Below are 16,385 nucleotides of genomic sequence, written 5' to 3' on the forward strand. Positions count from 1 at the left end.
AATAACAAACATGTAAAAACCAAAATTAAAAACACAATTCCATTTACAGTTGATCTAAAGAAAATGAAATGCTTAGGTATAACTCAACAAACTATTCAAAATTATAAAATACTGATGGAAGAAATCAAAGAAGACCAAGACAAATGGAGATGTTTACATGGCTGTAGATTGGAAGACTGAAAAAAATAAGTAAATAATTCAATGAATGATTTGGAATCAGACTAGAGAGAGAGAAATACAAACTTAGTGAATTGGAATATAGATCAGATGAAATTATCAAGAATGGAGTGAAGAGATAAAGAGATTTGTTTCTAATTCCAAGAAAGAGGGTAAGAGACATGGGAGCTATATATTACACAATCAGCTAGAAGAAGCGGGCAGAGCACAGGGGACAGAGGCATTTTCTGAGGAGATAATAACTAAGCATTTTCCAGGTCTGATAAAAAAGATACCAATGCCCAGATTTAAGGGATCTGTTTATCCCAAAGCAGGGTAAACAGAAACCCTCTGTGTAGTCAAAGGAAATATTAAAAGCAACCAGAAAAATACAGGTTACCTTCACAGAAATGGCAGTTAGATTAAAGATGGTTTCATAACAGCATCAGTTAAAAGTCAAAAAACAGCAGAACCTTCACTTCAAAGGACTGAATAGAAATGATAGCCAAACCAATGAGTTCATACACAGTGCAAGAATATTTTGGGGGTGAGAGTAGTATCTTGCAAATGTCTTTTCAGGCAGGAAGTCACTAACTTAAGAAAATTCTACAGGATATATTCTGTCAGAAGGAGAGTGATTTCCAGAAAGCAGGTCTCGTATGCAAAGAGAAATGGAGTGCAAAGAAAATGTCAAATACATGGGTAAATGTAAATGAGCATTGGTTGCATAAAACAGAATAATAAGTTCTAATAGCTAAGGGGAAACAATAGGTTTAATATATGTACAACACTAGCATGGACAGAGCTCTCCAGTCCTCATGTGATTCAGGAAGAGGGGAAAGGTCTTTATTTACTTTGGATGTAAGACTACATTTAATTCCAATCCAGGAGAAAAAAAAAAAAGAAGCCCAAACACAAGCAGGACAAGAGGGGAAAAAAAAAAACAAACAGAACATAAATTATGTTACAAGAAGGAAAATATATGATGGTAGCTTTAAACTTAAGTCTGTTAGCATTCACATTGAATGTAAATTAACTTATTCCAAGAAAGAGTCAATAACTGTCAAGCTTGACCAAAAAAAAATTATTTTTAATTCAGCTACAGGCTATTTACAAAAGACTTGCCTAAAACAAAAGTACAGAAAGGTTGAACATAAAAAGGTAAAAAAAATATATGATATGTATATACTAATCAAAATAAAACTGTTGGGGACTTTCCTTGTGGTCAAGTGGTTGAGACTCTGTGCTTCCAATGCAGGGTGTGCAAGTTCAATCCCTGGTTGGAAAACTAGGATCCCACATGCTGTACAGTGTGATCAAATAATAATTTTAAAATAAGTTACACTATTGAGGCTAGGGTCTATATTACTATCAGGCATACAAACTTTAAGTAAAAAGGATTACTATAGAGACAGACTTGACTCATAGATATGTTAGAATCACAAATATGCTGCTGCTGCTGCTGCTGCTAAGTCACTTCAGTCGTGTCCAACTCTGTGTAACCCCATAGACGGCAGCCCACCAGGCTCCCCCGTCCCTGGGATTCTCCAGGCAAGAACACTGAAGTGGGTTGCCATTTCCTTCTCCAGTGCATGAAAGTGAAAAGTGAAAGTGAAGTTGCTCTGTCGTGTCTGACTTTTAGCAACCCCATGGACTGCAGCCTACCAGGCTCTTCCGTCCACGGGATTTTCCAAGCAAGAGTACTGGACTGGGGTGCCATAGGCACCTAAATAACATAGCCTTAAAATATATGAAGCACAAGTTAAAAGAACTAAAAAGAAAAAATGGAAAAATTCACAGTCATAGTGGGAAATTTTAACATGCCTCTCTTAGTAACTAATACAACAGACAAAATAAGAACATAGATTTAAAAAAAGCAATTGGCAGTATTGAGTAGTTGGACAGAAGATCACACAGCAGTCATAGAATACACATTTTTTAGGTACTCATGGAACATTGACTAAAACTGATCATTCCCTAGGACATAAAGCAAGTATCAACACATTTCAAAGGATTTAAATCAATAGAGTATGTTCTTCACAGCTGCAACTAAGCCAGAAATCAGTAACAAAAAGGTTACCAAAAATCTCAATATGTTTGTTTGGGTAATTACAAAAAATACTTGTAAATAATTCATGGATCAGAAAAGGTATAAAAATAGAAAGTATTCTGAACTAAATGATCATGAAAACTTTACATGCAAGTAAAAAGTAAAAGCAAGTAAAGTCATGTTTCAAGTATACAAGTAAAATCATGCTTATAGGGAAGTTTTATAGCCAGAACTATATAGGCATTCCTAACTGTATTAGGAAAATAAGACAAATTGCAAATTAGTTAGTTACACATCTATCACCATTAGAAAAAGAGCAGCAAACTAGCACCAAGAATGTAGGAGAATAGGATTAATAAAAATAAGAACAGAAATTGATGAAATGGAAAACAAGCATTCAGCAGAGAAGTTCAATATAGCCAAAGGTTGGCCCTTTGAAAAGACTAATAAGATTACAAGCCTCTGGCAAGATTGAGCAAGGAAAAAGAATGGAAACACAACCAACATTAGGAATGAAAAGAACATCCCTGCAGATGGTATCGACACTAAACAGATAAGAGAATATTGGGAACAACCTTATGCCAGTACATTTCAAAATTTAGATAAAATGGACAGAATCCTAGAAAGATGAAAGTTGCCAAAAATTATAATGAAGAAATTAAAATCTGAATTATTTTACAACCATTACAGAAATTAAATCAGTAGTCAAAAAAAAATCACACAATTTAAGCTCCAGCCTCATAAGACTTCACCAGTGGCTTCTACCAAACACTTATGGGGAAAATGTTATTCCAAACCCATACAGTCTTTTTTAGAGCATAGAAAAAGGGAACTTCTAACAGCTTTTATAAGGCTAGCATAACCTTGATATCAAAACCTGATTAGGACATTAAGAGAAAAGAAAATTATAGACTTCTCTTGCTTCCTAAAAAAATATTACCAGAGTAAATCCATCAGCACATTACAAAGATAATTTATCTTGACCTAACTGTTTATCTCAGGAATGCAATGTTAAAGATTAGAAAGTTAATCAATGCAATGCACTGTATTAACTGACTAAAGGAGAAAAACCACATAGTCATTCCAAGAGTTGCAAAGAATTCATTTATGACAAAAGCTCTTAAACTATGAATAGCTGAGAATATCTTTTTTATTTTATTATGGTAACAATGACTTATAACATTATGCAAGTTTCATGTGTACAACATTATATTTTTACTTCTGTATACCCTCACCAGACTTCCCAGGTCACACTAGTGGTAAAGAACTTGCCTGCCAATGCAGGAGACATAAGAGATGCAGATTTGATCCCTGAATTGGGAAGATCCCCGGAGGAGGGAATAGCAACCCACTCCAGTATTGTTGCCTAGAGCATCCCATGGCCAGAGGAGCCTAATGGGCCACTGTCCATAGAGTCACAAAGAGTTGGACAGGACGGAGGCAACTTAGCACACATGCATGCATACCATCACCACTGAAGATTTAGTTCCCAGCTGTCACCATACCATTGATCTCCTCTATCCATTTCAACCTCCCTCCACCCCTCCCACTCTGGTGATCACTACTCTGTTCTCTGTTTGTGTTTCTTTTTGTTGGGTTTGTTCATTTGTTTTGTTTTGTTTTGTTTTAGTTTATTTTTTATATTCCACATATGAGTGAAACCATACAGTATTCGTCTTTCTTCTGAGTTATTTCATTTAGCATATTACCCTCAAGGTCCATCCGTGTTGTAACAAATGGCAAGATTTCATCTTTTCATGACTGAGTAGTATTCCATTGTATGTATGTATGTATTTGTATATGTGTATATATACGGGCTTCCCTACCACACCTTCTTTATCCATTCATCTGATTAGGAACCTAGGTTGCTGCATATCTTGGCTGTTGTAAACAATGCTGCAGTGAACATAGCAGTGTGTATATCTTTTGAATTAGTATTTTTTGTATTCTTTGGATAAATATCCAGAAGTAGAATAGCTGGATTATACGGCAGTTCTATTCTTAATTTTTTTGAGGGATCTCCATACTGTCTTCTCCACAAAGAGTGCAAGAGGTTTTCCTTTTCTCCAGATCCTCACTCACACTGATTTCTTGTCTTTTTGACAATAGCTGTTCTGACAGGTGTGAGGTGATATCTCACTGTGGTTTTGATTTGCATTTCCCTGATGTTTAGTTATGTTGAGCTTCTTTTCATGTGTCTAATGGTCTTCTGTATGTCTTCTTTAGAAAAATGTCCACTTACCTCCTCTGCTCATTTTTAAGTTGGGATTTTGTTGTTATTGTTGTTTAACTGTATGTGTTCTTTATGTATTTTGGACATTAAACATCTCTTTTAAAATAGCATATTTGTCACGACAGACCATGCTAGGCTAAAGAAACAAATGCCACAAGTTGAGGAGCTTAATGCACTAAATAAGGTTTATCTCTCATCAGCTAAATCCCATGTAGATTCAGAAGATCTACATGGATAGTTTCCTCCCAAGCTCAGGAAGGAATCCCTGTGTCTCAGGGATCCTGGTAGGTCCCATAGACTTTGCTGTCTTAATAGTAGCTTTCAGATCCACTATGAAGAGCTGGAGGGTCATGCAAGGGTTTTTATGGCCAAGTCTACTTGGTGCATACATCAATTCTACCCACATCCCATGACTCAGTCTCTTCAGTTAAGTCCAATTCTGTCACCCTATGGACTATAGCCCACCAGGCTCTTCTGTCCATGGGATTCTCCAGGCAAGAATACTTAAGTGGGTTGCCATGCCCTCCTCTAGGGGATCTTCCCTACCTAGGGATCAAACCCACATCTCCTGCATCTCCTGCATTGCAGGCAGATTCTTTACCAGCTGAGCCATCAGGGACTCAGCCAAATCACAAAAAAACCCAACCTAATTTCAAGAGAAACGGAAATATTAGCTTCCTATAAGCTCTGAAAGAGGAAAAATAAAAATGGGTCCTGATGAACACATAGCATGTTCTCTGCCACACGTGAGAAAGGATATCCACAGAAAACTTATAGCAAACATCATATGTAATAACAGAGCTTGGAAGTTTTTCCTCTTGTAGTGGGCATAATACAGGATTCCTGCTAATACCATCTCTGTTCAGCATAATACCAGAGGTCTTAAACCATGCAACAAGAAAAATAAAGTGTAAAAGAATTGAAAATGAAACGGTAAAATTGTTGGTATTTTGGACATAGAAGATTAAGACTCTGAAGGTAAACTATTAGAATTAATGAGAGAGTTTAGCAAGCTTACCAGATACACATTCAAGATACCTAAATCAGTTATATTTCTGCACATCAACAAGGAGAAAAAAAAAAAGTATTTTTAGAAGTATCATTTATAATGGCATCAAAAAATATCAAGAATCTAGAAATAAATCTTACAAAAGACGTGTTAAGTGCTGTACAAGAAAAATTGTAAGACTTTGTTTAGAAATATTTAGGAAGACCTAAACAAATGGAAATGGAAACCCATTCCAGTACTCTTGCCTAGAAAATCCCATGGACGGAGGAGCCTGGTGCAGGCTACTGTCCATGGGGTTGCAAAGAGTTGGACACGACTGAGGGATTTCACTTCACTTCAAATGGAAAGAAATACCATGCTCATGTAATGGAAGGCTCAATATTATAAAATGGTCAATTCTCCCTAAATTGAATTATAGATTTAATCCAATTCCTATCAAATTTCAGCAGGTTTTGGGGGCTGTTTCATCTTTATGGAACTTAACAAATGCTTTCTAAAATGTATGTGGAAAGTACAGAGTCAAGACTTGCTGAAACACTCGAAGAAGAACAAGTTAGGAAGATTTACTTAATCACATTAAGAAGTGTACTAAAGCTCCATTAAATAAGGCAGTGTGACGTTGTCTAGGGACAGTAAATAGTAAATAGAACCACAGAACATAGCAGAGTGGAGAAAGCAGCTGGTACACAGATGGACACTAGGAATCCCACGTGGTGACACTGCACAGCAGGGGGGCGGAGGCTCTTTTTGGTAAATGATGCTGGAGTAATTGACTATCCAAATGGAAAATACTTTTAATAGGACACCCGTCATGCGCAAAGACACCAGTGTGAAAAACAAAACTATAACACTTTATGAGATAATACAGGAAAATACCTTTATAACACAAAATGCACTAGCCATAAAGGAAAAAACCTAACAACCCAGCTACATAAAAATTCAGGACATTCGATTCCACAAAAAGAACAATAAGACAAGTGAGAGAAGTTATTTAGGACATGTACAACCAACCAACAAAGGGCCAATATTTGAAATAGATGAAGAACTTTACAAATCAATGATAAAAAGGCAGAAACCTGAAATAAAGGCAAAAGATTTAAACAGGCACTTCACAAAGAATTAAGCTTGAATGCTTAATAATATATATGAATAAATGCTCAGGCTCATTGGTAAGCAGAAAAAGGAACATTAAAATCACAATGAGCCATAACTATACATCCATCAGATGGGAAAATCCTGACAATAACCCTGTATGGTTATTTGCTCGATGGTGTGGAGCAAATGAAATGCTCATACACTGCTGATTGGAGAGTAAATATCTATAACCGCTTTAGAAGATTGTTTGGCATTATCTAGTAAAGCTGCAAATACATCTACCCAATGGTTTAGCAGTTTCACTCTTAGGAAGGGTACATATCCTAAGAAATATATGCTTGTGCACACAGGGAGACTTGTGCAAGCATTTTCAGACCAGCATTGTCGGTAATTGTCTAAAGCCAGAATCAAATGAAATCTATCAACAATAAGACAGATCAATTATTTGGTATATAATCATGCAATAGAATATTATGTAGCAATAAAACTGGTTGGACTACATGAATTTTATTAACAAAACGAAAATGGCTTATGGAAAGAACAATTCAGTATGATTCCATTTTTTTAAAGTTTCAAAAGCAGGCAAAAATCTGTTTTTTCAGGCTGCATAAATACATGGTAAAGTTATAAAGGAAAGCAAGAGAATTATGAAAAAGTGAGAATTGTTGATCTTTGTTCAGTCGCTCAGTTGTGTCAGACTCTGTGACCCCATGGACTGCAGCATTTTCCCTGTCCTTCACCATCTCCGAGTTTGCTCAAACTCATGTCCATTGAGTCAATGATGCCATCCTACCATCTCATCCTCTGTCATCCCCTTCTCCTCCTGCCCTCAATCTTTCCCAGCATCAGGGCCTTTTCCAATGAGTCAGCTCTTCGCATCAGGTGCTTGTGTGCACAGGGAGAAAAGTGAGAATAGTGATTAGTTTTCATCAGAGTGTGGGGGTGGTGATAAGGAACTTCTGTATCTTAACCTGGGCGAGGATTAGAAGAGGATGTACTTTATAACTCTTTGTAAAACTGTATTTTTTTCTTGCTCTTTTATGTGCATGTTTATATCTTATAATACAATTTTTAATATAGCATGTACTAAGTTAAAATATTAACTCCCCTCATAGATATTATATTTCATCCTTCCCACAAGGTGCTGCCAAGCACCTATTATCCCATTTTACAGAAAGGAAAACTGGAGCTCAATTGACTCAGCATTTTATTCTTTCAAATATCTTGGTAACTTGCCTAAGGCATCCTAGTGAGTGATGGAACTGGAGCTCCCACCTGAGTCCCACTCAGAGGCTCTCTGAGCCCCATTCATGCTCTTTCCACGATGGTTCCCTGTAGCTTCTACAGTTCACTGCAGCTCTAAATCTATACCACCCTGTTCTGTCGCTAAGCCATGCAGCATTGTTCATAGACGGCCCACGTCATCATCAAAGTAGGTCTTCCCTCCCTTAGCAGCACAGTCCTCCAAAGCCAGTGGTGGCCCTGTGCAGTCAGTTTGCATCCCCTCACCCACCTGCTCTGGGGGACATGTCATTCCTTTGTCTTTGATCCACAGAATCTCCTATTTGAGCTAAGAAGCCATGTGTAGCTATTGTCCCACGCGTGATTAGAGGAGGCGCACACAGGGGAGCCATTGTATTCCCCTAACATGTTCTGACCCTAACTGTCCACAGTGCCACCCAGGAGCCTTGGCCTGAGCCCAACCCTCCCAGCCCCCTCTCAGCTACTCCAGGGCATAGAAGACTCTGGAGAAGAGGCACATGATGCCTAAGGCAGCACCTTGACCTGACCCAAGGGAGCTGACCTGCCCAGCAGAGAATGCCAGTGTTTGTTCCCACTCAGGATGAGGCCCCGAGATTTTTAGTGCCTGCCTGGATTCCAGTGGCCAGGTGGCAAGCCCCCGTGCCAGCAACACCCCTGCTCTCCCCTGCCTAGGCAGGTACCAGGTGATTGGGGGCATCATCTCTCCTGTCAATGACAACTACCGGAAGAAAGGCCTTGTGGCTGCCCGGCACCGTGTGGCCATGGCCCGGCTGGCCCTGCAGACGTCCGACTGGATCCGGGTGGACTCCTGGGAGAGCGAGCAGGCGCAGTGGATGGAGACAATCAAGGTGCTGAGGTAACAGTGGGCATGCGCGCGTGGGATGGGCAGGGGCCCCGATCATGTCCGCAGAGCCCGCAGGGTGGGAGGCACGGATGGAGGGTTGAGTGGGGCTTCAGCCAGATCCTCGCACCCAAGTCCTGCAAGTGTTTATCCGTAGAGCGAGAGAGACCGACAGGTTCACCTTCGCAGAGAGACCCTGAGTAAACAAATCACAAACCACTACCCTTCAGGGTACTCTTTGTGGAAAAGCCCAGTCTCGATTCAGAAGGCTGAAGCATCCAGGGTCCAGGGCTACCACTCAGTAGCTGTCTGACATTAGACACATGATGACTTCTCCAGGACACATTTCTCACATGCAAAATGGGCACAGTATAACCTAACAAGGATCACAAAAATGTAAATCATTTTTCTGACCCAGAACCACATAATCATACACAGTAAGTGAGACCTTTTATTATTGTCATCATCCACTAGGTTGAAAACTGCATCTACATAATGGGCCATCTTTCTAATTGTACAAATCCTGGGTTCTCTAAATCTGGACTTGAAAAAGAACTATGAATCTAGAGATAGTTGCACAGGAATTTTTTTTCTTTTAGAATTGCTATTAGTGTTCAGCATTAAGTAATGGAGCTGTTTAAAAGCCCCAGCAAGCCCTGTATATGAGGACAGTCAGTCTCTGACTTGTGTCGGGGAAACCTTCCTGGGAGTTTGCTAGGGAAGCGGGAGACCCCACCTGTCCTGCCTGTCAGAGGGGACTGAGAGGCGGGTCTGCCTGTCACTGCCGACAGCCAGCTCGGCTGGAAGGGACTGCAGACTGTGGGCTGTCTTTTATTCATAAGGAAGCACTAGACTCGTCAGAGACTAGACACAAGGGGCCAGGTTGAAAAATTGGCAGGCCTGCCCATAATTTGGTTTTTACTCTTTACTCTTGAAAGTCACTTGGGAGAAAAAATGTTTACCTTTAGCAAAAAAACAAAAGGTAAATATTTAGTTTCAATATCCTGTTCTTATTACTTACCCTTTACAGGGGAAAGAACCAGCTAGAAGTATTCAGTTATAGTGCTTCTTCAATATCTGTTGCCAAATTGAAGGAGAGCAAATATGAAATAATTGTTAGATATATGCTCTTTTTTTAACATAAGGAATAAATTTACACCTAGATCATCCTTTTAGAATAAACAATGTAGTCAGCTCTCCTTTATCTAGGCTAACAGAGGGGAGTAGAAACAAATCAGATAATCCCACAAATCATTTAGCTTTAGTATGCAGTTAGAAACAAAGAGACGCGGTCCTCCTCCACCCTGTGGGAGGCGCTGTGGCCTCGGGCCCAGATCTTGGAGCCAAATTCACTAGTGAAGTGACTTGAGGTAAGTGAGACGGGCTCTCTCTTCAACTAATAAGATAGGGATGACATCATCCACTTCACTGGGATACTGTGTACATTAAATGAGGTGGTGCAGGAAAGCACCTGGCTTATGTGCTATGCTTAGTCGCTCAGTCCTCTCTGACACTTTGAGACCCTATGGACCGTAGCCCACCAGGCTCCCCTGTCCATGGGGATTTGCTAAGCAAGAATACTGGAGTGGGTTGCCATGCCCTTCTCCAGAGGATCGTCCCAACCCAGGGATCGAACCCAGGTCTGCTGCCTTGCAGGCGGACTCATTACCAGCCTAGCTACCAGGAAAGTGCCCACCTGGTTTATAATAGGGGCTTAATAACATTAGGGGCTTCCCTGATAGCTCAGTTGGTAAAGAATCTGCCTGCAATTCCACCTCAGTTGGTAAAGAATACCTTCCCTGCGTCCCTAATTGGCCCATAGTTTATTCTCATAACAGATAAGCCATTCACGGGTAAATAGGATTTGACCACAGTACCACATATTAATATCCTGCTACAAAATGCAGGCCTAAGATTTACAGGATGCATTCTTTTTCTCCTTTTACTGTATCCTTTAGACAGATGCTTCTCAGCCCTGGCTGCACACCAAATCACCAAGAGAGCTTTCAAAAGCACAGAAGCCTGAGTCTTACCCCAGAGACTGGGATGTCATTGGTCTGGGACGGGGCGTCAGGATTGTTAAGAGCTCCCTAGTGGTTCTAATGTGTGGCCAGGGTTGAGGCCCACAGTCTCAGTCACCAAGTGTGTGAATCATGTTTTATGATTAATACCAGGATCGATCCAAACCAGTGGTCTCAATCCTGGCTGTAGGACTCACCTGGGAAGCTTTTTTTAAATGCTCAACCTCTCCTACCCAAGCTTACAATTTTTCTAGGGTAATAGGCAAGGTCTAGGCATGGATATTTTAAAGGTTCCCAAATGATTTATTTTGTGCAGCCAAGGTTGAGAATCCACTGATAAAGGCAGCAGTGTTTTATCAGCCAGTTAAGAGTCTTTTCAGTATTTGGAGTGGCCTTCATTAGAAATTTTGTTTAATTACTAATGTTTTCCTAAAATTATCAAAAACATTTTTTAAGATTGAAAATCTGGTTAAAATTGTAAAGTGAGGTGATTCTAGAAACATGGTAGAATGCTCTAGAATGCTCCCACCCTTTTGCTCCATTTAGTATCCTCTTGGTAGCTCAATGGTAAAGAATCTGCCTGCAGTGCATCAGACCCGGGTTCTATTCATCAGTTGGGAAGATCCCCTGGAGAAGGAAATGGCTACCCACTCCAGTATTCTTGCCTGGTAAGTCCCATGGACAGAGGAGCCTGGTGGGCTACAGTCCATGGGGTTGCAAGAGTCAGACAGGACTGAGCAACTAACACTTGGTGGAGTCAACAATGAATCTACATCATGGCAACAGTGACATACATCACTATGAAGTCAATTCACTGTAGGGTTTATCGAGTGTTCTCTTTCTCCTTATCAAGTTGCTTATTTTTATTCTAAATTTTTAAAATCTGGGTCAGCTTCCATGCTTCTAGAGCACTTGATAGCTTATTTCACTCGTCCTTTCCCCATGCTGGGCAGGCCTTGGTCATGATGCCATTCGATGTGGTCCAGCAGCAGCAGCTCATGTGCCCCTTGGCAAATATGAGCCTGTGTTGTCCTCGTCCTACAGATGAGGAAACTGAGGCTCAGAGAGGCTAAGTTAAATAAGTTGCACAACAGATAAGCAAGTGGTGGAACCCCAGTCTGTTGGACTCTGAAGCTATACGTATGGCCATCTTCAAAACCAGTGATCTACAGAGGGGAACACCACGTGGCTGACTCTGTTTCTTCCGCAGTAACCCTCTGATCAGGCTTAGCTGGAGACCAGGGGATGCTGAGGACACAAAGAATATGCTGCCAGGGTCAGTCATCAGGCCCAAGGCCGGGGACACCAGGGTACCACTCAGGCAAGCAACAAAAGGAAGCAATGACCCCCCCCGACCCCACAAAGGCAGAGTAGAGGTCTGTGAGGAAGATGCATTTGGCACTGAAAGTAGCCTTTTGCACACCAGAGTTCCAGCTACTATTCAAAGCAGGGTCAACTTGAACCAGGGGCTTCAAGGTCAGTAAAAATAAAATGATAATACCAGCTTTTACTGATCACCTACTATGTGTGCCAAACATAATAACTAGGCAGCTCAGCAACTCTGAGAAGTAGATGAGTTTGGCCCCATTTCACAGATGAGGAAACAGGTTCTGAAAGAGTCAACAACATATTCAGAGTCCTACAATGAGAAAGTAAAGATGGCACCCGAACCTGTTTCCATCTGTTGTGAAATTCCAGACTAATCTGGGAGTGAAGCCTCAAGAGGTGATGCTTTCTAAAACTGAAGCAGTAAGACAATAATGGCGGGACTTTCCTGATGGTCCCGTGGCTGACACTCCGTGCTTCCAGTGCGAGGGGCGCTGGTTCACTCCCTGGTTGGGGAACTAAGATCCTACATGCCATGTGGCATGGCCAAGAAAATATTTTAAAAATAAAAACTGCACATTTATATTTTTAAAAAAGACAATAATGGAAGCACAGACGAGTCCAGCAAGGCCCTAAGAAGACTCAGGTGAGTCTCTGAGACCATCAGGAAGGACTTTAGACCTGAACTAAATGTATTTATTTATCCCCCTTCCATCTTTCCTGAATTCAGCTGACTTTAGGTAAGCAGTTTCCTAGGTACCAAGAATATAAGGATAAATTAAATGAGTTTCCTGTTCACAATCTGGTGGGGAAGAAAGACTGAGAGTAAGGCTGTTAATAACAGCTCATGTTGATTGGGCACTTTTCTGTGGATGGGCTGTGCTAAGCTCTTTAATTCAGCCTCATTATAGCTCTCTGAGGTGGGTACTGTCATTGTCCCCCATTCTACAGATGAGGAAAGGGAGGCAGATTGCTTAAGACACCCAAGAAGATTCCAGCGCTACTATTTGGAACCAGTATACCACCCCAGGCAGTTTCATTCTAGAACTTAACTTCTACACTGCACCTTCTCCTAACAATCCGCATCAGCCTCTTCCCCAGCCAGGGAGAAGCTCTTGCTCCTTAATGGTCTTGTGATACTCAGTGTAGACAAGGTCACCATTAACTTTCCTGACCAAATAACAGAGGTCAGTGAGGCTCTGAGAGTGTTCATGACTCACCCAGCAGCGTACAAGCAGGAGAGCCTACACTTGAACCCAGCCACTCGTACTGAAAATACCTGCTTCTCCCATCAGGCACTTTTCCCCAAACACAGCTCCAGTCAATGGATAATACAGTAGGCGGAAGACGGAAGATCAGATTTATACAAGACTTAGTGCTTACCCGTGTTTGATTAAAAAGAAGGCACAGGTATCTCTTGACTTTCAGAAGACAGATTGCTAAAAGAGCCAGGCCTACCAAATGGGTGTAAGTCTAATCACATCCAAACTGCTAACATATAACGAGATTTGCAATTTGCTCTGCACTCTACACCCCTCCGTGGACTTTGCACATCTACTCCTTGCATCTTCATAACCACACTTGGGAGGCAGGCACTGTCATCGTTCCTCGTTTTGCAGGTACTGAGACATGAAACACCCACCCAGGGTCCTACTGCTGGCTGATGGGAGAGACTGGATTCCACCCCGGCAGTCAAGCTCCAAACCAGGCTCTGAGCCATGACCCAGTCAGGTTCTAAAGTACTAGCTTATGATCCAAGCAAGCCTCTGTTTTGAGAGGCAGCTATGGGCCACGCACTGCGCCAGCGCTTGAAAGTGTTAGCCACTCACTCGTATTCGACATTTTGTGAACCCATGGACTGTAGCCCGCCAGGCTCCTCTGTCCAGAGAATTTTCCAGGGGATCTCCCCAACCCAGGGATCAAATTCAGGGCTCCTGCATTGCAAGTGGACTCTTCACCTGCTGAGCCATCAGGGAAACCCGGTGCCAGCCCTTACTGTGTGGTAACGTACTTACATTCACAGAAGTCTGAAAAGTAGCTACATTATTCCAGCTTTTTACAACTGAAAATTTGTACTCGGAACTCAGGTCTGATTCTAATAGCCCAGGTCCTTAATCCCTATTCAACTTTTATAAAAAGTGAGCTACGGAAAGAAAAGACTTAAAAGAGTAGAAATCTGCTTGTTTCCTCCTTTCAGCTGGGGCTCATAGAAGGCAGTCTTGGATGGGGTGGTCTGTGAGCACCCAAATGCATCACCTGGCACAAGGCCCAGCACACAGTAGGCCCTCAGTACATATTTGTGGAATGAGCTACCTTAAATGGACAAAGGCAGAATGAGACTTAAAAACCAGAGACCCACCCTGGGTGGTGGGGGGACTGTAGGCCACACGGATGCACCCTGAGCCCATACGCTTACCCCACAGGCATCATCACAGCGAACTGCTCAGATCTCTGCCCCGGATGGAAGACCCAGACCAAGGCAGTGCCAGCTCCCCCGCCTCCGCAGGTAGGTGCTAACCCCCTGCTCTGTCGGGGGTGCGGAGCATGGGAGAGGGGGTGAGATGTCAGGGCTTCAGGTGAGAACCCATGTGAGCCACAGCCCCTGGGCCCAGGTAAGAGTATTTGAAGCCTGCTTGGGGTGACACTTTCCGTGTTGAAAAGTCAGGTTAAACAATCTGCCACCATCCCTTGTAAATCGTTGTTTACTAAAGTGGGATTTCCTGCCCCAAAGGAGTTTACCTACCTTATGACTTGCGCTTGTGACCTGGATTACAGCCAGGACAAAGCTGGGATCAACTTCTGGGTGCTGCTGAGCTAGTTTGAAAGCCTTAGCCTTTTTGAATACAAAATGTGCCGTTATATCACTTAACCTACCACTGTATAGCATTGTTACTCAAGTGTTTTACTCGGAAAAGGAAACCTAGTTTTAAGGGATTTAACGTCTGTTTGGATCTTCCTTTTAATCTGTAACCCTGGGTTTCTACCCTGTGGTCAGCTCCTGGTGTTTGATGGAACCTTGTCAGCTGTGATTTCAGAGCACCTCCCATGGCAGCCCTGGTGCCAGGGGTTAAATGCACAGCCCCCTCAGGCACATAAACCAGAGCACAGTGATGGGGGACAGGGTGGGCCAGGAGCAAGGGATCACTGGTCCCACCCGGCCAGCATTCCAACAGGCTTTTCCGTGGGGTTGCCTCCAGCAGCTCTCCCAACTTTAGCTGGTGGGACACTATTTCCCTATGAGGAGACCTCCAGATTGTCATGGTTAAACACGCTTACAATGCCGTCTTAGAATTTTACAGGACTTTTCAGAGCCTTAACTATGTTCCTGTATATGGGACTCTAATGAGGAAGGGATGTAGATTGAAGCCATTCTTAGCACTTTTTAATCATGGGGCTCTTTTTAATGCATATTAGTATTCCTCAGAACTGGTGCTCCCCAGAACACAGACTGGGAACCGCTCTCCTAAAAGGACTTGAAAGGTGGGGTGAGAAGAGATAAACTAGGAGTCTGGTATTGACATATACACCCTGCTATATATAAAATAGGTAACAACAGGGGCCTACTGTATAGCACAGGGAACAATAACCTATAACGAAAAAGAATCTGAAAAAAATATATATTAAAAATAAATTAATTAAGAGGCCTTGAAAATGCCCTCAAGTTTCCCACTGCAGTCCTCGGATGCTGATCAAAGCATCACTCACAGCAGAATCACCTGGGCGGCTTATTAAAAACACTGAAGCCCAGGCCACATCCCAGACCTCCTGTGGGGAAGAGGCCTGGAACTCAATGGTTAACAGGCACACTGGGGATCTGCTTTACCTCCAGTCTGGGGAACTGTGCTGTTGAGTGGGAACCCAAGAAAGAAAGAGCTACAGAGTTTCCTATATAATCAGCTTCTCCAGTATTGATTACATTCCTCTGGCCTCCCTGTCCGCCTCTCCTCTGGAGCCAGCAGGGGCTCCTCCTCACCTGACCCCAGCCCTGAGCACAGCACACAGTGCTCATTCTCAGCCCTCTGTCTTCTTTCTGAATCACCTCTGGTTCAGCAGTCACTCCTGATAGAGTTCTCGAGACGCTGGGTGAGAACAGAGGTGGCCTGCCCAGCACCTGCCCTGATCTGGAGACCATCTATGGATGGCAGTGAGTCCAGGTGTGCATAGGGGAGCAGTCTGGAGGAAGCAACGCTGCATCACCACTTGCAGGACCTGTAGGTTATCTGGGGTGGGGGACACCTGGGGGCAGAGGAGCAGCTGAGTAAGGCACGCAGGGCAGGAAGTGCTGGCCACCCCATGCCATTCAGGATGCTGGAACCTGTGGTGAGAGAAGGGAGTAGCTGCCAGTGAGGCAGGAGGGATTCCACACTGAAGCTCCCAGCTTCTCACCACTC

The 16,385-nt window shown here is 42.5% G+C and overlaps 1 pseudogene; it reads left to right on the forward strand.

Moving 5' to 3' along the window:
• LOC133249621 (uncharacterized) overlaps positions 1–16,385 on the forward strand; it is a 171,031-nt pseudogene that overhangs the window by 98,071 nt on the left and 56,575 nt on the right.

This window comes from Bos javanicus, chromosome 1 (genome assembly GCF_032452875.1).
Source record: "Bos javanicus breed banteng chromosome 1, ARS-OSU_banteng_1.0, whole genome shotgun sequence".
NCBI classification, from domain to species: Eukaryota; Metazoa; Chordata; class Mammalia; order Artiodactyla; family Bovidae; genus Bos; species Bos javanicus.